The 20,054-nt window shown below is 47.6% G+C and overlaps 1 long non-coding RNA gene across 2 annotated transcripts in view; it reads left to right on the top strand.

The window, feature by feature from the left end:
* Window positions 1-20,054, top strand: part of LOC121072156 — a 145,762-nt gene that overhangs the window by 123,191 nt on the left and 2,517 nt on the right. Inside the window, exons 7-8 of one of the 2 annotated variants that reach the window (XR_005821033.1) lie at window positions 15,245-15,358; window positions 19,439-19,568. This is a non-coding gene — a long non-coding RNA (uncharacterized LOC121072156). Of the gene's footprint in view, window positions 1-15,244; window positions 15,359-16,898; window positions 17,224-19,438; window positions 19,569-20,054 lie in introns of those variants that run through there. The other variant, XR_005821034.1, reaches the window with a different exon arrangement.

Below are 20,054 nucleotides of genomic sequence, written 5' to 3'. Positions count from 1 at the left end.
ATACAGAGTGAGTGGGTGATAGAATGGCAGATGAAATTCCATGTTGATAAATGGAGAAGTAATGTGGGGAAAAACAATGATAAGTGGATGCGTACGTACATTAGCTATTACCACCCAGAAGGGAGATCCGGAGCCATCCTGGGAGGAAAACTGTGCAGCATCAGTCAAACTGAAGGTGGGGGAGGGAAGGGTTAGGCAAGGAGCCGGCAGCAAAACAGAAAACATCATTATACTGCTGTATAAATCCATGGTGCATATGTGTCTTGAATGCTGCATGCAGTCCCTGGTTCCCCGTGAGAGGATGTAGTGGAATGAGAAAAAGTGTGGCAGTGCTGGCAGGCATCCTGCTGTCTGATGGGGGGCTCTGCCTGGCAGGGAGAGGTGGGAGCAGCCCCAGGGTGAAATATGGAAGAGCTGTGGGTCAGGAGTGGCAAGCATGGAGACAAAAGGTATGAAATGGCTCTCTTATGAAGAGTGACTAACAGGCTAGGGGGCTGCAGCTTGGAAAGGTGACAGCTGAGGGGGTTATGCCAGAGACCCATCAAGCAATGAAGTACACGGAGATGTGAGTAAGGAATGATCCTTCACTGTTTCTCACAGCATGGGAACTAGAAAGCATCAAACAAAGTTATCAGGCAAAAGTTTTAAAGGAAGATGAAAATAATTATTTTTCATCAATAAATAGCCAAACCTGGAACTCATTGCCACAGGATGCAGGCAGTGACATGGTAATAGATGATTTCAAAGGGGTTAGATAGTAAAGGGCTGATAAACTCAGGGATGTAGATGCAGCCTCCAGCTCAGGAAGTTTCTGTGCTCCAGGCTGCAGGAAACTGGGAGAATCTCCATTCTGTTCCTCTCCTGGGTTTTGCACTAAGCCTCCACGGTGGCTGTTGCCAGACAGGATGCAGAAAGAGATGGACTTGATGTCCAAGCCGGGGATGGCAGAGGTGTTACAGGTCTGGCTGTGGCTACATCAGTGCAGGCTCAGCTACGTCCAGGAAACAAGCCCACCCTTAGCAATTAATGTACTCCTTCTTGTGACTGATGCTCTTTCATCACGCTCCTCCTCCAGGGAAGTGTTAGCTGATCAGGAGCATGTGAGATTAATTCATAACAAAGAATTGTCCAGCTACGTCCTTTAGGGGAGCAGTCACAAGAAGACAGACCTTTGTTCTGCATCACTGACTGCTTTAGGTCATCCCCAGAGATGGATTTAAAGCAAAACCTCTTGAACCCTCTTGAACTTTAAGGAAACTCATTCCTGGATTTTCCATCTGGCTCAAAGGCTCCGCGAGGGGCTGAGATTCAAACACCTCTGAACCGAGGGGAAGTCTGGAGCCAGATCCACGGCTGTAGCTTGAGGCCATCCCGAGCTTTTCATGTCAACTTGCTTTGAGAGCGGCGTCTCCGTTCTGCATGGTGCAGCTGGGCCACGGGCCGTGCAGCAGACAGAGCAAGAATTCCTCTCCCACACCGCTTACATAGAAAATTTACCTTCAGGTAAACTACGCTAAGAAGGCTTCATTATATTGAACAGCTGTTTACTCTGCTAAAGAGTGTGAGGAGGCCTTCTTTTCTGCTTTTCCAGGACTTTCATCTCCCCTCTAACTTTCAGAAAGAGTAAGTGTAATAAGGTTTAAAGCTCTGCCACGCGATTGTCATGAAGCTTGTATCCGCCGGTTCCTGCTGCCGAGCAGAAATAAACGAAGCACCTGGATCAGCTCTCTCTCTCCCTTCTCCTGAGCACCCAACGCGATGAGAAAACTGCTGAGAAACAACCACAATTAACGATGGGGTCACATTTAGTTCAGCACCATCGGATGGCTAATTGGCTGATTCCATTACAGTTCCCTTATCTGCGTGCCAACATTGCTTCTAACAAGCCGCTTGCTGGGTAATTAATCCTGTCCAGGGTTTAGGTTCTGAAGCTGGGTGTGCTTTAAGGGGCCGTGCCATTACACAGCGCTTCCTCTGCTAGCAGGGCAGCTCTGCTCACAGCTCCATGCAGAGCCTGGCCATGGGTCCGGCTAGCAGAGGGGACACGCGGAGACTTTGCTTTCCTGGAGGAAATCTGGCCTGCAGTTCTGTGAAAAGAATCCAGCCCCTATAGCCAGCTTCCTCCTTGTGCTGGCTGCTGCTTGACAAAGCAGCAGCGACACAATGCCTTGAGAAGTCCCCCACCCATGAAAATGCAGAACATTTAAATGAGCAAAACCATAATGAGATAGAATGGTCTTTGCTAAAAACTGGGAATAATAAGTTTAGAAAGTAACCAAACAGAGGGATCTGATCAACAGAAAGAAAGAGCAAGAGGAAAATAAAGATGGAGTCATTCTCCTCAGGGACAGTGGCTTGGTGTAAGGGCCAGGCTGCAGGGTTCAAGCACCACGAAGAGCAGATGCTAGCAGAGCAGCGAACGGGCAGTTGCCGGCCTGGGAGGGCTTCTGTCATTGTGCCTCCTGCCACAGGCTGCCCAGGTGGGCTCTTTGGGGTGAGGAGCACCTTTGTCTCTGCTGGTGAATGGACAAGATAGAAGTGTAGTTTTTATGTAAAATTCCTAAAAAAAAGTCCGTTTTGGCTTCTCAGATAAGCTGTAACTGCTGAAGCATTCACCTCAGCCTTCCCCAGGCTGTGCAGGGGTGTGTGCCACACGGCCACCAGGACGTATGTGCAAGGTGATGAGGGCAAGAAAATTCAAGTATGGTGGAGGTGAATGATTGAGAACATTCATTTCTTTAGCCTATATCTACTAATTTACCACATAATTACTTCTAAAAATGAGTGCATGGAAAACAGGCCACTTGGAATAATGTCCTTGGAGGCAGGGACATTGGCATCTCCAATACACTTGGAGAAGGCGTAACACCAGGTTTTGCAGGGATGCAGCAGGGAGGTAGGCAACTGGGTGCTTTGAGCTGTGGGGAAAGGGAACAGGTGCTTGTATTTTTGCCAGCCATTCTCAGTCTGCTGTGTTCGTTCATTTTTAGGAAAAGACTGGTTACCACCAGCTTTGCTCATGGAATACCTTCTTATCCCAGGCGCTGTTGGTCCTTGCTTTAAGTCTCATCAATCAGAGGTGAGAGCTGCCCAGCAGTTGTTAACAGAGACGCCCAACTAGTCTTTACTTAGGTAAACTAGTCTTTACTTAGGAAAGCTGTGTAAAAAAGGAGACGATCTCAAAGACAGCAGGACCTAAATCAAATAGGACTTAGTGAGATGAACCCCAGGGTACTCCTCAGAGGCCATTTGTAGCCTGGCCAGTGCAGAAGGACCATGCTCCTCATGAGCTCAGGGGCCTTTGCCTGAGTCCTCCAAGCTGAGCTGGGTTTTGCTCCAGCCAGCACCCAGTGGACTAGAGGATGACCCCATGCAGTGTGCAGGGCAGGTGCTCCGTCCCAAGGAAATTTTAGAGCTTGAAGAAAGCTTTTAGCTGGACTAGCTGGACCACCAGGAGACAGTGGGGACCTGACACAACTTCCAAATGGTGGAGGTCCATGGTGGTGCACATCCATGCTTATCCTCCGTAAAAAGCAGACAAAAATCCTCATTAATCAGTCACTTCATAAATCAAAGCTGGACATTGGCCTGCAAACTTGTCTGCCCCTAATCACTTCAAGGCAGGTGAAACAAACACACGAGGGGTGTGAGATAACAGAGGTACTGGTGATGAGGGGGGATTGCTTTTGAAAGTGGTGCCCCTGGAGGAGGTGGGGAAGGCTTTGTGGCTCAATGGGATGGAGAGATCAGCATGATAAAGACTGAGGAGCTGAAAGGACACAAAGGAGCTAGGGAGCAGGAAGGGGAAGGCACTGAGGGGGGCATGGGGTCAGCGGCTGGAGGCTTGCAGAGGAAGGACAGATGGGTGGGAGAGAGGGACGATGGGACGCTTGCAATGAAGCAGGGGAAGGCAACCTAGTGGTGAGGTGTGGGTGAACTAGAGAGTGGGCACGGATGAGATTACGTGGCAGCAGTGAAGGAAGAGATGGGCATGCCTGCTCTGTTCATTCTGCTCACAATCAGAAATCGCTGTTCCCTAACAGCTTAAGCAAGCCTTCACGTGGAGTTATGAAGGAAGGAGGATGCCCTTACACATTTCTGACCCAGAGAAGTGATGCCTACTTCTCTATGTCCTTTCTTTCTGTGGGGCTCCTGGGAGTAAGGACACTTCAGAAAGGAAAGGCGTTAGGAATTTCATAGCCCACGCTTTGTCAGCCTAGGCTATCATTTTGTTTCTGTCCTGACTAACAAGCAGCAGTGCGGGGATGTGCACTGTCCACCCATGAAAAATATTCCCATTTGACGAGTTTCTTTTTGGCCTGGAGAGCTCTCCCCCTGTTTTCCTGGCTTGCTGCAGTTTAGCTTACCAGCTCTCAGCATTACCGCTCCTTTTGGGGACACGGAGCTTGCTGATGCAGCCATTGAGCACAGGGCTCCCAGCCTCACAACAGGCACTGTGCCATGTTACTGTTACCCTCATTTTTGCTGGCTAACAGTGCCTGCCCATGAATTTTCCCTGTGTTAGTGCGTGGATTACAGGGAGGATTCTTGCATTTCTGACTGTACAGCTGTACCACTTTGCTGCTTCAGTTATGCCTGCATTGGGGATATTCCCATTTCATACAGCCTTGGAGCTCAGAATTTGTGGGGCTGAACAGATTTGAAGAAAATTATTTTAAGAAGGCAAGAGGCACTCCAGTATGTCAAAGAACAGACTGGGACTATTGATGTATTTGGTGCCGTGTTTTCAAACTGCTGCCTGCTGGGAGCCACATCCATCTGTCTTTTGTTGTTTCTTCCTCCAGAAGTATGTACTAAGTACCATCTGATTTACTTAGAAAGAATGAAGCAACCACTGTTCAAGGGAAAGTCTAATGCAATTCAGGTCATCCTGACTTCAACGGATAAGACACCTGGAGGCTTTGATATTATTACTGAGAATATTAGAACTGGTGAAGCTTTAAATACTGCATTTAGAAGCTTGGGAAGTTGTTCAGTCTGAGTGGTAATGGGATTGATGCAGGAAATCCTGAGAGTGTCAAGACAGAAGCTAGGAGTCTGTTGTTGTTGTTGTTACCAGCATCTAAAGCAGGCTGCCTTTACAAAGGTACCAATGAGAAATCATGTTGGTTTTCCTCTGCAACTGCATAGCCCACAAGCATCTTGAATAACAAATGCAATCTGTCGAAATCTATAGTCCTGATGTTCTGCCAGAAGGGAATGTATGTATATTCTATATAAAAAAATGCTTCTTTTTTTCTTCGGGAGAACAGCATTACTCAATGCAATTCTCCTGGAGAGGCAGGAATTTTAAAGGGCCAGGTCCACATATTTCTGCTATCATTTCTGGATAGCATTTCTAACAGATCAGTGCTCAAATCTATTGTTTGTATCTGTGAATGCAGTGTGGCTTTTGGTAGGTTGTTGCTTTTCGTTTGTTGTTTTCCAGTGAACTTAGCTACCACAGTTTCCATTGACCTGCTTGTACTGTGGAAGGTCTGAATTGTGCTGATTTGCCCGTACGTTAAGAGTAATGAGCACACATTTTAGCCAGATACTGTGCTGCCTTGTGGGTGTTGTGGAAGCCCCTGACTATCTCAGATGGGATCGTTTGTGTCCTGTGGAATGCAGCACTTAAGTCCTGCCAGCAGGAAGATGCATCAGACCTCTTTTGATACATCTTTGCCTTTTCCCCTAGGTTTGCTCTGTGCATCCCTTCTGAGACAGTGCAAGGATGCTGCTTATAGATGTGATTTTTTGCTACCAAAACAGTAGTGCTATCACTAACCCCCTTAGATGTGCTGCGCCTAATATACCCCATATTAGTAAAAACATATTTTCCTCCAATAAGGAAGGTTTTGTCAAAATAAATGTGCTTTGTAACAGTGCTCACGCAGGGAGGGAAGAAGGGATGGAGAGGGGAGAGCTGTGTTGCTCTAGCTACACTGATCTTGTTGAAGTAGCACCTTAGGAAATGTGCGGGACTTAGTCTGGGGGACAGGACTTTAAAGCAGTCACTGAAGTCTAGTGTCAGTTTTCAAGGCTGAAGAATATTATTTTATTTAGGCTTCCAGACCAGCCTTGCTTCAGGAATGCACTTAGGTTGTTTTTAAAGCAAACACGAAATCAATAGCCTGGTGTTCTGCTCTGCTATTTCTTGCCAGAGCCTAAGGACCACACATGGGTTTTCCCTCCTCTTCGTCACACTGCCAGGCATGCTCTTGGGTAACGGCGGGCAGTTCTGTGGACGAATGCGGAGAGCTTCCAAATGGCCAAACAAGCATCGCACATCTGGGCAGTTTTTGCTGCGAAGTATTTTCCGTCAGGCTTCCCTCCAGATCCTGCTGTGAAAGGACTAACTCACACCGCCCGGTCACAAATTTTATCCAGCTTCTGGCTTCAGTGGGAGTTTTATCTGAGTAAAGCCCAGACAGGAGCCTGTCAGCTTACCTCACCATCAATAGTGGTCCTGCTGGAACCGAGGGCTGCGGTTTTCGTTTGTCCCTGGCAAATACCAGCCCAGAGAGCAGCACGGCGCCGTGCCAACCTGTGCATCACCGCCGTGATGGGCCTCGGCTCACACTTGCCGAGACTCTTCCTAGGTGCAAGAAAAAACTCATTGACCTCCATCCTGCGCTGGGACTGCGAACAAGGGCTTCAGTTATAGCAGCAGATTCTGAAAGCTCGCCTATGAAGGATCAGCTTGCCGCTGCCTCCAAGTAGGCACTGTCCTGATGAGGTAAATAACAACCTCTGGCCACCCACTGACCTCCCCTGAACCAGCGATCCAGAGGCAAATGCCCCTCAGGCTCTCAGCAGCTGCCTCAGGCCGGGCGGCTCCCCTTCTGCAGCAGGGTGTGAAGGCAGGCGCTGGGTGCCCGGGCAGGTCTCCAGCTGCACATGGAAACACGCCTGAGCAAAGAGGAGTGAAATGGGCTGAAATTGGAAGTGACCATTTCATGTTTGATGTTATTCAGAGGAGCCTGTTCTTCATTTAGGACATTAATAGTTGTAACAGAAGCTGTAATATTTCAACAACAGTGGTGATTAGGAGCAAAGAGGCAGCTAATCTCCATCTAAAAAGAGCTAACTAGCCCGTCCTTTAGCCCCCACCGCACTGTCACATTTAAATACCATGAATATTCACTGCTTGGCACCCAGCTGGCAGCTGAGCTGTTTTGACACAAAAACCTTCAAACTCAAAGAGTTTTTAATCAGTCTGCAGGAGAGAGAAGAAAGTGAGAGAAAGAAATAGGAACAGAGAAAATGAATCAATGAGTTCAACAGAGAGGGGGGTACCCGCATCCAGTTAACCCCTTCCCTTCTCTGCAGCTGCAGGCACATCTCTGCAGCTGTGCAGCCCTCTCCCAGGCTGCAGGGGATGGAGAGGTGGGACCCCATGTCCCCACGCCCCCCACCCCACCTGAGTGACCCCTTCCCCTCCTCTGCCCCATCCCACCCAGCTGCCGGTCGTCCCAGGCACCCCATCCCACCAGACTTCCCATACTCCAAATGCATCTCCTCGTGCTGCTTTTGCTTCTCTCCTTGTAGAGAAAACTTTTTTACTTTCAGCCTTGGCTGTGTTTGTGACTGGTTACCAGTATGCTTTTACTACAGGCAGCACGGTTTCCCTCACAATATGTGGTGCACTTTAGAGCAGTCAGTCTTTGCCTGCAAGAGTCTTCATCTCAGGAGGCTGGTTGGCAGTCTGAACGCTGCCCTCCCCAGTATCCTTACTGGAGTCTCAGAGTTGCCTGCAGCCCGCACAATTTGCCTTGCCTCAGTTTTTGAAAAACTCTTTGCAGCAGGGTGAACCACGCAGCTGCAAACAAAGAAAATGTTGCCGTGTCCTGGAGGAAAGAACCCGCCAGTGTTCTGAAGGCCCAGGTTTCACTGGCGCAGTGGATCCACGCACTAACAGCTCACCCAGCAGTCTCCATTTCACCTGGGTTAGTCCTGGACACACAACTGCATTTCTGTCAAACCAGCCCGAGCCACAATGCAGAGTCGATGCGACTTTTTGCTGTTATGTCTGTTTTGGACTGGCTGTGGTGGACCTGAGCTGGCAGGAAAAGTAGCCTGCTGTAGGCAGATGGCACCTGGCCTGCTGCAACACCTTGCCATGTAAAACAAATTTGTCTAATTTTTAAGTGCATTTAAACTAATTTATCTACATTTTCTAAACGTACTTTCTAAATGTACTTGGTGGAGTGAGCTTAGGCTGGATCTCTGCTTCATGTCATATGGCTGTGGTATTTTGATCTAATACTGGGAACCACAAAGTCAGATTTATTTTATAATCACACAACAGCCTAAGTCTCAAAACTTTGTGGCCCAGACTACAGACCTTGATCATATGTGGGCAATCTACACTTGCACCTCAGCTGGCTGTGTTTCTAGGGCACAGCGAGGCACTTTTCAAACCTACTGCATCTTCAGTGAGTTTGTTGCACGCTTGTACTACACATAAGGTTGTCTCAGTTGCCTTCAGGGTCTTCAACACTGAGAGGCACCTCAGAAGACACTGCCCTTGCTCCCCTAAGAGAAAGACACGGAGACATGAAGTACAGAAGTCTGGGACTGATTTAGGCACATTATTATGGCTACTGCAAAGGGTTCTTGTATTTAAGAAATGCATGCAAGTGAGGAAACTGAACAGCTAGCACTGGAGCAATGAAGTGGGTAGTTGCATCCTACTGACAGTATAAAAGAAGATCTGGTGGGTAAATAAGAAGCTGCAGGGTTAGGGAGGAGCTTGAAAGCCATGTGACGTGGTGTGATGGAAAGGGTGCCATGGTGGAAGGATTCAGGGAGAGCAGTCAGTATGGTGGCAACGCTGCGTGAGTAGGATCTGAACCGCTCTGATGTGTCTGGACTGGAGGTGGAGCATTATGGATGTCAAGGAAAGACCACAAGGAGAAATTAATGTAACCAAGATGGGAGATGAGAGTTTGGGAGCAGGTTTTTCCTGTGTGGGATCCCCAAATCTGAAGCTAGTGTAAGATTTATTAGGAGTTACTGAAGCTGTGGTGACTTTTACCAAATAGAGACTGGGACTCCTCTGGGAGGAAGAAGGAGAAAGATTTGGGTCACACATTTCATTACTCCTCTCAAGACTCTCTGATGCTCTCCAGACTCAGAGATCTCACACAGCACTTTAGAATTTACAAGCATGCACACAATAGCCAAATGCGCCTTGTAATCTATTCCCAGGCAGCAGCCAGAGTGGCTTTTGCATAGATTGGTACTTACTCTATTCAAGTTGATAATTATTTTGAATGGAATACTCCCCATGAAGCATGCCTGGAACAGCATCAAACCCTGCGAGCTGTGGGAGGCACATACATCAGCTGTACTCCAGGATGTATTCTGGAAAGGCTCACAGCTGGATAGGAGGATCCATTTTCCTATATACTTAAATGAGAAAATAGCATGCGCTTTTCTTCAGTCTCTGCTTGCCAACATCTGGCTACTGCTTACAATGAATTTGTACAGTTGCTAGGAACTATATCTGGGCATGCTTCCTTTGCTTGTGGAAAAATGTGGGAATCTAATCTTCCAGTACAAAAACAAGGTGTTCCAGCTAATACGGCTCCTGAAGCCCCCGAGGCCATGGATTTGGAATGTTTTGAAGGAGGTGGATCACAAGGATTTTACTTGACATTCACCTACAGACTTTTCTGCTGCCGACTCCACGGTATTTACATGTAGTTACCATCGCCTTTGTTAGGGAAGGGAAATGCAGGCTGAGCAGAAAGCAGTGGTGTGGAACTGGTGGCACTCACTCACCTGAGCCAGCTCTCCCCAGCATGCTGTGAGGGGACCGTGGTGGTGGTGTGGTGGTGTTTTGGGGGGCAGGGGGGTCAGATCAGACACCAAACAGAAGTTGTGGCCATCTGTGGTCATTAAAATTCCATGACACCTTTTGGTACTGAAGCAGTTGGTGCTAAAGCTAGCCCAGTACGGTATGGCAGCCAGGGCTTCCCCGTGGGACGTACCGGCTGGGTTCTCAGCTCGCAGTGGGACTGGGGTGCAGAGCCACGCTGCCAGCCCACAGGTCGCTAGTCCCAGGGCCAGGAGCACAGTGGCTGCATCCCTGTGACCAGGAAAGAAGCAAAGAGCTGAATACACAGCGTGCAGAATGCTGATGGCAGGGCTCTGCTCTTCCTGCGACTGGAGCTGCTCTCACTCAGCAGCGCTGGATGGTGCCGCCAACATGGACGGGGCTGTTTGCAGGAGGTCCTGAAGATCCTTGGAGCGAGCAGTGCTGCGAGGTGCAGCCTGACACACCCCGGCTGTTCTGTGAAATGGGAAGTGGTGCGGCTTTTGTTGTTGCTTGGATGTTCTGCAGATAAATCTAAACTTGGGGGGAAAGTAAGGAAAGCCTATTGAAAATGAAACGTATACCACCACACAGAGGGGTAGAAAGGGGCAGTGGTTATGGGGACCTTCACTGACTGACAGCTTAGAGACTCCGTCCTCAGCACTTGCTCTCATCCCTGCTTTGCCCTGCTGTGCAGTGACCCAGAGCAGGAGCCAATCCAGCTGAAAAATAAACATTTTTTTTCCTTGGGTTGTTTTTTCTCTGGATCAGTTCTCTGCTCTCGTTCACCATGTGCTACACAGCCAGCGTGCTGGCATAGCTGGTGGTACAGAGCATGGACAGGGAGCAGCAGGGAGGGGAAGGGGAGCAGGGTTGCTTCAGCTGACGCAAGCGGCTGCGTAGTCAAAAATGGAGCTGCAGCCTGATAGCAGAGCCTGCCCAGAGTGCTCTCCATGTCACGGTCCTCCTGCTTTTTGCACAGAAAGGGGGAGGGGGACAAATTCCTCTCTCAAAAAGGCTGCAGAAATTCCCCAAGTAATCGGGGCAAATCATCCCAACATGCTGCTTTTGGGACTCTGCATAAGGCTGCTGCAACCCTGTGAAACTTACCGGTGTAGCATCCTGGTACTGAAAACCAACAGCAGCACAACTTTAGGTCTTGATCTGTTCCTGTCTGTCCAAGTTACCTGGCAGAATCATTTCTGTGCTATCCTCCTGTGGGAGAGCACAGAAATCCATTGATTCCCTTTGCCTCTCCCTTGGCACTTCCCATATGCCCAGGAGCTTGCTCAGCACTCTGGTGTAGCCCCCTCTGCTAGGAAACCATTGTGTCTGCACGCCAGGGAAGAGCTGCTTGGTCTGGTGCCACCTCTGGCATCCCTGCGGCACCATCCCCTGCTAGCTGCTGCCCAGGGAGCAGGCGCAGCCACCCCGGATGCCGAACTCCATTTCTGTCACTGGCTGCTGTATTTCAGCTCTCGGCGCTGCTGCTTCCCAGCAGCATGTGATCCTCTGTGGTATGCTCTGGCTTGTACAGGGAACGGGTTAACACTGTAAAATGGTCTTTTTATGGAACCTCTTGGCAGCGCAGAAAACTTTCCCATTGCCAGGGTGTTCTTTTTATTCAACAATTTGTTCCCAGAAAGCAACCCATTTAACCAGATTGTCTCTATTAAGGGGCTTCAGCTGCATTTGTTGTTTTTTTGAGCTTACTTGGTGTGCTGTAAACTGCAAAACACAGTCCTACAATAGATTTGTCTGAGGGAACTGAAGTGTATACTGCTGTGATTCTGCCTGCTGTGGGAGCTCCTTGAAAGCCAGATGTCACATTCAAAGAGTAATCTGTGTTTACAAACACACAAACACACATAGTGAACACTTTTCAACAGCCACCAAACCAAAATTCAAATCCTGCAGTTTTTCTTCTTTACCCACATGCATCCAGCCAGAGCAAGAGAACAAAGTTTCCAGAATTTGGACAGGATCATCTCTTATATTCAGATGAGGAAAAAAAAAAAACACGTTATTGTTTGCAGAGGGCTGAATTTAACTTCCCAACTGGGACCTCTCATCTGTAAGTTCTTGGAGACAGAAAAACACCAACTGCTAGCAAGATAATCCAATTTCCCTTCTCTTTCCCTCTGAGGAAGACTGCCTACCCCCCATGCCATGCTGCCTTTCAGTCTGGCGAGCACTTCTCCCAGTCCACTCTACCCCCGGCAAGATCCATATCAAAGCTTCAGCCCCCCAGGGTTCATTAGAAGGCATTTATTTCTGCATATTCTGGGGGGTGGAGGAGGCAGATAACTTTATTCACAATGCAAATAGGCTGCCCTTACTTTCAACCCTTCCTTCAAACTGGGAGACATTAAAAAAACATGAGCTCTTCTAAAATAATAAATACATTAATTCTGCTGGGTGTTATATATTGCTGGTGCCTCCAGAAAAGTGCCCTGGCACCATTTGATTGGAAAAGCCAGTGAAATTTGTTAGCTCTGCTTTTGCCCTTGCTCCCTGAAATACTGTTAAAAGTTCAGTCAAGTGGGCTGAACCTGTAGCAGAGCATTTGGCTCATTTAAGCAAGGTTGTTAGCAAAGAGTTTTGCACAACAGACCTAAGATGCTTCAAGGGATGAGGGAAAGTCAACCCAATTCTCGCAGCAAATTTGAAGTGCTAGCCTGTGATTTACTAATGGGGAGCAGAGAGTTATTAAGCTCGTCACAACGCAGCATCCTGCTCCCCTAGTCCAGAGGGAACCAGCTATTAATCAATCAGAACCCAGTTCTAAGCTATGGGGATAAAAGGATCTACATTAATATGAAAATATTAATATCTGGAAGAGCAGATTATCATCTAAATGGGGTAGAATGAGATAGCACCATTGTTTAGAAGAAATGGCTTGCTTCAAATCTCATTAGAGCTGTAATCGTACTGGCAAGGAAGAATCTGTTCAGCCCCTTGAAAGTGCTTTGGATGCTTGGTGAACGTGGAGATCACGCTGGGGGGTTCACACAGCTGCCCGAGGCTCGCCTTCCCTCCTCAGCGGCAGCGGGAGGATCAGCCTGCACAAAGCACGACCGAGGCTATGACCCAGGGGGGACAGCGCTGTTCCTGCCGAGCAGCTGGGGCTCACAGGAGCTGGCACTCCTCACCGAATGGGCACTGCCACAGGCACCAGTGACTGGAGACTGGCTGCTCCGATCCGCATCCCTCCAAAACTTCAGCCAGAGCCAGAGCAGAGGTGGGTGGAAGGAAGTCTGTGAGATGAGGCTATGTTCTCCCACCCTCGCTGGTGCAAACCGAAGGGAACGCCATGCAGGAGCGCTTGCTGTGGAGGGAAGGGGCAGAGCAAGAAGGGGCCGTGTTCAGGGGATGTTTCCGCCTGGCCGGGGCCCAAGGGCAGCCCTTCCAGGGGCACCTCCTCCACAGCTGCCTGAGGCACTGTCTGGCACCAGCATGCTCCCCTCCAGGCCTGCCCATTTTTCCCAAAGTTGCAGCAAGTGGAGCAGAATTTACCTCCGGCAGTGGCTGTGGTGCAGCCTGGCACAGGCAGGCAGCTCCCTGAAAACACAGGGCTGGTGACCTGTCTGCATACATTCATCGCGTCTAGACCATAACGGTCCCTTCTCCACAGGCTGGGCAGATGCTTTGTGGGGTTTCTGTCAGCTCCAAAGAGCTTATGGGTCTCAGGTCACCTCCTTACAGCAGCCTCCTTGTTCTGCTTGCAGGAGCCTCAAATGCGGCTCGAGCTTGGGGCCTCACATCTGTTTCTAGGTTTGTCTCCTGGCCCTTTCTGCACAGGATCCACGGTGGGACGGTCAGCATCCCTGCTCACACATCTCTTGCAGATAATCTGCTTTCAGGTGAATGACATCTCTCAGGTCTGTGTCCAATTCTTCTGAGAGGCTCTTGTATAAAAGCAGACAGAATCGGGCGAGAAGCCCTCAGCACGTCAGAGCAGCATGCCTTGCAGCGTTGCAGCACTTGCAGGATGCAAGTTTGTGCAGCTTACCCCATGGCTCACTGGCATCAGCGCAGGCACTACTTGCCTGGGGGAGATGTATGAAATAGCATTGTGTTTTGGATTGTTCCTGACCCAGTTATAGGGATAGCTGGCCGTGGTAGTACCATCACACAGTGATGAACTCAAGAACACTGTTCAGAGGCCATAGAATCTTTTCATCCTTTTTATTTTAATTCCATTCAAAACGTAAAACAGCCTGAGATCTCATTAGCAGGGAAGGTTCTGCACAGAAAATGCAATAGCCATTCCCAGTGAGAAGGGTGAAGCCAAAATTAGACTGTGTTGCACAGAGCTGTTATTTTCCTTTTGCACCTGTGGTTATCAAACAACTCAACTTGCCAGCACATCCTTCAGGAAATGGCCCAGTCAGGCCAGCTTTCTAGCTCATACTTGCTTACATCCAGACACCGAAGGACCTATATATCATAAACAGAGATACTGCAAACAAACTATGGCCCAGCTGCCTGGGGAAGGCTGGCGAGTGATGTTTAATCTACACAAGACATGAAGGACCTTTCATCACGCCTGGTTTTGATTTTCACAAATATTGAGACTATTCTCTGCATTACTGATGGAGTGGATTAAACGTGCCCCATTTTCCTAGATAATGCCCCTCTGGAGTTCCACTGGGACCACAGCGGATCTGGCATTTAAACTAAAGAAATCCCTGTTTAGAGTGTGAAAGTCTCTGGAGAGGCCACAGATCTGCATTGCAGCTGTGAAATGCGGCATCTTTGCTGTTGCTTATCAGAGATCTGTGCTTCTCCTGGGAAAATTGTGCCCAAAGGATTCAGCCCTTGCCAAATTTTCGACTGGATTTTGTTTGTTTATTTTAAATTTCTTTTTAAACATCTGAAATGAACAAAATTAAGAAAGCGGACTAAATCTATCAACTTGAGTTAATCCCTCAAAAAAATATATATTTTAAAAGCAATTCCTCCAGACTGTATTTGTATTTCAGGACTTAGTCTAAAATGGATTTAAATGACTGAAACCCTGAAAAAAAAAAAAGGAGTTTAATTGAAAACTATCCATGTTTTTTCTTTTCTCCTGTGGTATTACACCATGTCACCCTGACTAATCTTCATGGCAGCTGACTCATCTGAATTTTAAAATGGTTCATATCCAACAGGCATGCATGTGTAAAATGCCGCTCTTCTGGCCTTCATGCCCACTCTGCAGTGACAGGGAGTGCGGGCACCCAAGGAGTCAGCCGCCAGAGCCAGCCCTGCCTCATCTCCTCCACAGGCAGCCCTCCAGAAGAGCTTTTCCCCACATCTATGTTCTCCTCCGTCTTCATCTCTACTGATTTATCATGAAAAAAATCAGGGCAGGGATGGGGCCAGCTATTTTGGGTCCAGCACAACGTCTGCTTTTTTTTTTTCTTTTTCCCCAAGGTTTCTTCTATGCTGAAAGGCGGAATTTTGGTATGATGCTACATGGACCCTGGAGGTGGTGTTTGGCTACATATGCGGCTACATCTCCCTCAGCTTCAGGGGTGCTCCGAGCAAGTGCGTGGGTTGGGCTCTATAAATAGAGTGTACTAATCCATACTCCTTTTTGTGGAAAGCAATGGTACAAAACACACAGCTACAATCTATTCAGGGAGTTTGTTAAAGTTAGAACCTCGGGGACCAGCTCTGCTTACTTCATAGACATCTGGTTGTTGAAAATACCTGTTCAGCAGACAATTTTCTCAGCCTCAGTATCTTAGCAGTACAGGCATTACAGCCAAGAATGACTTTGCAAACTTTTCCAGTCCTCATGTAGGGATGTTCTCCCCAGCACAAAGATATGGGTCCGTATTTCTTCTCATAGCTGTACAATACATAGAGATCTCCTGCATGTGAAACACTTGGTCATCAGCAATTACAACAAAGCCCACAGAGGAAAACCTCAAAGAGAACACTCCTCAAGGACCCCCCAATCCTCTTTATAGGACTGATCTTCCAGTATATCTCAGCAACAAAAATGTTTGTCCTGGAAATAGCTTCAAGTGCTTATTTTGAATTAAATATTTATTTATTTATTTTCCTTTCAAGAGAGCTCAAAGTTAAATATCTGTAGGTATTGGTCCCATGTCATCATCTGGGGGCCTGCTGAATGGTGGTGACACACAGAGCTGTCTTGTGAGATGTATGTGGAGAATCTCAAGTTCCTTCCTGTTTCTTGTGGCTACCCAGGGAATATTGTATTAATTGAGGAGAATAGTGAATAGAAAACCCTCTAATACAATGTGGATTCTGGTGTTTGTGTCTGTATCCCAGTTATTGTAGAGTGCATATACTGGTTGTTGTCTTTGAACAACTTTGCTACCCATATTATTACCCTGGAAAAGACTTTGGGATATTAACAGAGAACAAACAATCCCACTATCAGCAAGTAACTCCCTAAGAAATAAATGCAGTGCAGGAGTTATACTTGTCTCAGCAGATGTTGCTCATTAATATAATCTCAAATTCATAGGTTATTGCATTTGGAGTTTTTCTGGAACTATTCAGGGAATATGGATTGATGGGGTAAATGAGTGGAATGTGATGTAGCTTTGAAAGATCTGCCGTTGTAACCGTTCATATCTCTGAAATGTATTTCGTCGTAAGACCAGCTGGATCAAGGTCTTGCTATGACAGAGCAGCACCACTGTACTGGAAGTCTTAAAGGCAGTGCTAAACTCAGAGCCTGGCTCCAGCTGAAAGGCTCAGGATGTTGTGAAGGCTGTTTGGGGCCGGCTGCTTGGAGCTGGGCAACAGGAGCAAAGCAAAACGCAGGGCTGGATCCCAACCCAGAGTCCCCATTCTCCTGCTGCTAGGAGCACTGGGTTTACCCTACTTGTTTGACTAGGAATGAATGGGACTGCTTTGGTTTCCTTCCAGACTGGTTGTACTTTGCCTCATTATAAACTCCAACATGTCCTGTCCTCTCCCCTGCGCTATCTCCCAGTCTCCTTCAAGGGCAACGCTGGAATGCAAGAGGGGTGCTTTTGTTGAGAGTTGTTCTGAGCTGAGAGGACAGGCAAAAATTAACCTTTCTCCTGCTTGTTGTTTCAAACAGCTTCCGCCTGCAGGGAGGGGATGTGCTGAGAATGTGTGAGAGAAAACACTGAAAAGGAGGAAAGCGCGCAGAAAGGAGGGGAAAAAAGTACAGCAAGGAAGCTAGAGACAAACTTCAAGTTGTGGATTATTTCTCACCCAGGCTCTAATTAGGAAGCCTCTTATGGAACTGTGAAGCTGTCAGGCTGCCAAATGTCAGCGTGTTTATCAGAGATCAGGCGAGTCTCCTGTCTGCAGCAGTTACAGTTTGGTGCCACGATCCTCCTGGTTCCTTCCAGCATATGTGACTCACACTCGGCGCTGGCACCTTTCAGGGGCTTGGAGACACAGCAGAGAGCTTTTCCTTGTCCCTTAAGAATCCAGGAATAACCCCGTTCCTGAGATCTGGCCTCTTGGTCTGGTTCAGTGTGGAGAGGGTTAATCATAGGGTTTGGAGCCGCTTCAGCATTATGTGCCACGGTGACTCAGATTCCCAGGGAAATCCCCTGCTTATCTGATGGAGCCTGTTAGTCTGCTAATTGAATAAGCTCCTATTAAAAGTGCTATGTTTTTTAATGACTGCTAACAAAGGGCCAGATTCTGATCTGATCTTTTTGCTTGGGATCATTTTTGCTGATTGTCCAGCCCTGCCCCCAGTTCCCTGGGTGTTGGGCGGGAGCAGAGCAGCATCCATCTCCCCATCCCCATCCCTGGTCGCTGTCCTTGTCACTGTCCCATGGAAGGGGTGCCACCGACGTGGGACCCAGAGGCCGTGGGGCCTTGTCCTGGGCTGCGCACAGTGCTGAGCTGGAAGCAAAGCAGCAGCTCGAGGGCTTTGCTGGTACAAGTGAGATAGCAACGGGGCATCGAGCCTTCCGCTTTAATGAGGCAAAACTTCATGACATGTAATACACAGGGAGCTCGTCATGGGGAGCTTTATGGAGAGGAGAGCACACCTGTGGGACACTGCAGCGCAGCCGTCAGGGAAAAGCGTTTGTTGGGAGACTACCAAGGCTCCACGTAATGTAATTGCTGCAAATATCTAATAGGCGATCCAAGCCGTGTTCTGAGTCATTAACTTTCCCAGTGTTGAAATCAGGTTGATTTGTTGATTCTGCATATAAGATGTTGTCTGTGTCTGCATAGGAAAAATGCTGTTTATGCCTCTGCATATGCACATTCAAACCTTAATTTTAATTAAAATTATGTGCATTATATCTGTATCTCTTGTTCTTCATGAGAATTGACTTTGAGAAGATATTTGCCTAATAGGAAAAGAAATAAATGTGGTTAACCTGTAGAGTGCACTTAGCCGGATTCCAGGGCACTCAGGAAGAAGAGCCGAGCTGGGCTCCAACTTCAGCCCGGCCCGGGCAGCCCCGTGACTAGGTTGAGCTCACTGGCGTAATCTTGTGACCACATTTGCCTTCCCTGTCTCACCTGAAACTCCCACTGATTTCCCCAAGCCTCTGTGACATCAGAGCTGGGAAGTGTTTTCTAATATGGGGAGACTTTTTTGTTGTTTTTCCTCGCTCACTGGGAATGAGTCCTGGCCACCTCCACCACCGTGTGTCTCCACACCCACTCCGTTCCTTTGTGTGTCCTGTTTGGTTTTCTCTCTGAAAGCTTTTATTAAAATGTTGGAGCTTCTTTTAGGAGGCCCCACATATTCACACTGGTACTGAGACGCTGCCTTAAAAGTTTCAGAAGCAGTCCCTAAATGGCGTTTTTTCACACGATAACAATAGGGAAGTGTCAGAAATCTCAGGCTCCTGTTATCAGAGGCAGAGTCTAAAAAACATTTTTCAGGCTGTTTTCTATTCCCTGTTGCCGAGTTGTCAGCTGCAGTGACATGGCTCCATCACTCCGCGACGAGCAGTCCCAACAAACAGAAAATGATTTCCAACTGGCAAACACGCTGTTTACTTTCCAGAAAAATTGCACTTTTCAATCTGACAGCTGATCAAGGGATCTCCTGCTGCTGTCAGCATGAAGAAGTGTTTAAACACAGGGATGGAAGTTTAAACATTTTCTCATTATCACAGAATAAAAAAAAAAATTAAAAAATAATAAAAAAATACAGGCATTGAGACTCTTCGACCACCTGCTGTGCGAGTAATGAAGCTGTGTCACATGAGCAGCCGGCGAGGACTTTTATCTCTGCCCCAATATCATTACTGAAGTGACACCTGTCACATGACCCACATCAGGGCTTTCATCTGTGCTCCCCAAATGCGGTGCTGGGTTGCACCGGGGATTTTCTTGGTGCTTTTTTTTCTCCCTTTTAAAGAGCATTGCCCACTTGTACCACTACAGGCAGGCTTTTGCCAATGTTAAAGCTCTCTGATTTTTTTCTTGGGGATATGTAATTTGGCCAACAAACTTGCTCTGGCCTGAAGTAAAACAGAATCTTGGCCCGGGAACAAAGTTATTTCATTTACTTCAGGATGTTTTTAAAGCAAATATTTAAGTCTGCTGTTAAACTCTCTTTGCATAAAAGATGATGTTCTCTAAATTAAAGGATTTCTCCAAAATTTCAATTTGTTTTTAATTTTTTATTAGGTGGCGAGAAGAAACTGTTTGATGACCCTCATGAACAAAAATCTCCATTTACGTGCACTTCATAAACTGTCACCTGCTTTACCAAGGCTTCCTACCTCTGCCAAGAGAAAGTCAGTTTTTCTGGAAGAAGGTCAGTCCTGCACTTCTTTACCAGTGTCTGGGATTTTTTGTGAGGTTTTCAACAGCAAACAGCTAGGTTTGAGATGGACCCACATACACCATAGCAGCACTGAGCATTTACTCAACAGAACCTGTTCAGTCATTACCTCAAAACAGAACACCAAACTTCCAGATGTGACAGGGGTTGACCACCCTCAAGAACTGGATGTGGGTAGGTTGGAGATACGAGTCTGAACGTCATGGTCTTTCCGTGCTCCTCCTTTCCCACTCCACACTCATTCGTGCATGAAGTGTGGTACTTGTTTGACCTCTTCATAATCTGATGCAGCTCACTAAAGCAATGAAAAACTAAGCCAGCAAAAGAGCGAATCATTTTCCACCTGTTTAGTAAATTATATCAGCTCATCAAGGGATTAGAAAAGTGCCAGAGAGCAAAAGAGAGAAAGATCATGATGCTATAAGCAGGGAGAGAAATGGGGAATCAAGACCCCCTTTT

Source organism: Cygnus olor, chromosome 6, assembly GCF_009769625.2.
Source record: "Cygnus olor isolate bCygOlo1 chromosome 6, bCygOlo1.pri.v2, whole genome shotgun sequence".
NCBI lineage: Eukaryota > Metazoa > Chordata > Aves > Anseriformes > Anatidae > Cygnus > Cygnus olor.
Note: the sequence above shows the minus strand (reverse complement) of the source record. Positions and strands in the feature narration are given on the sequence as shown.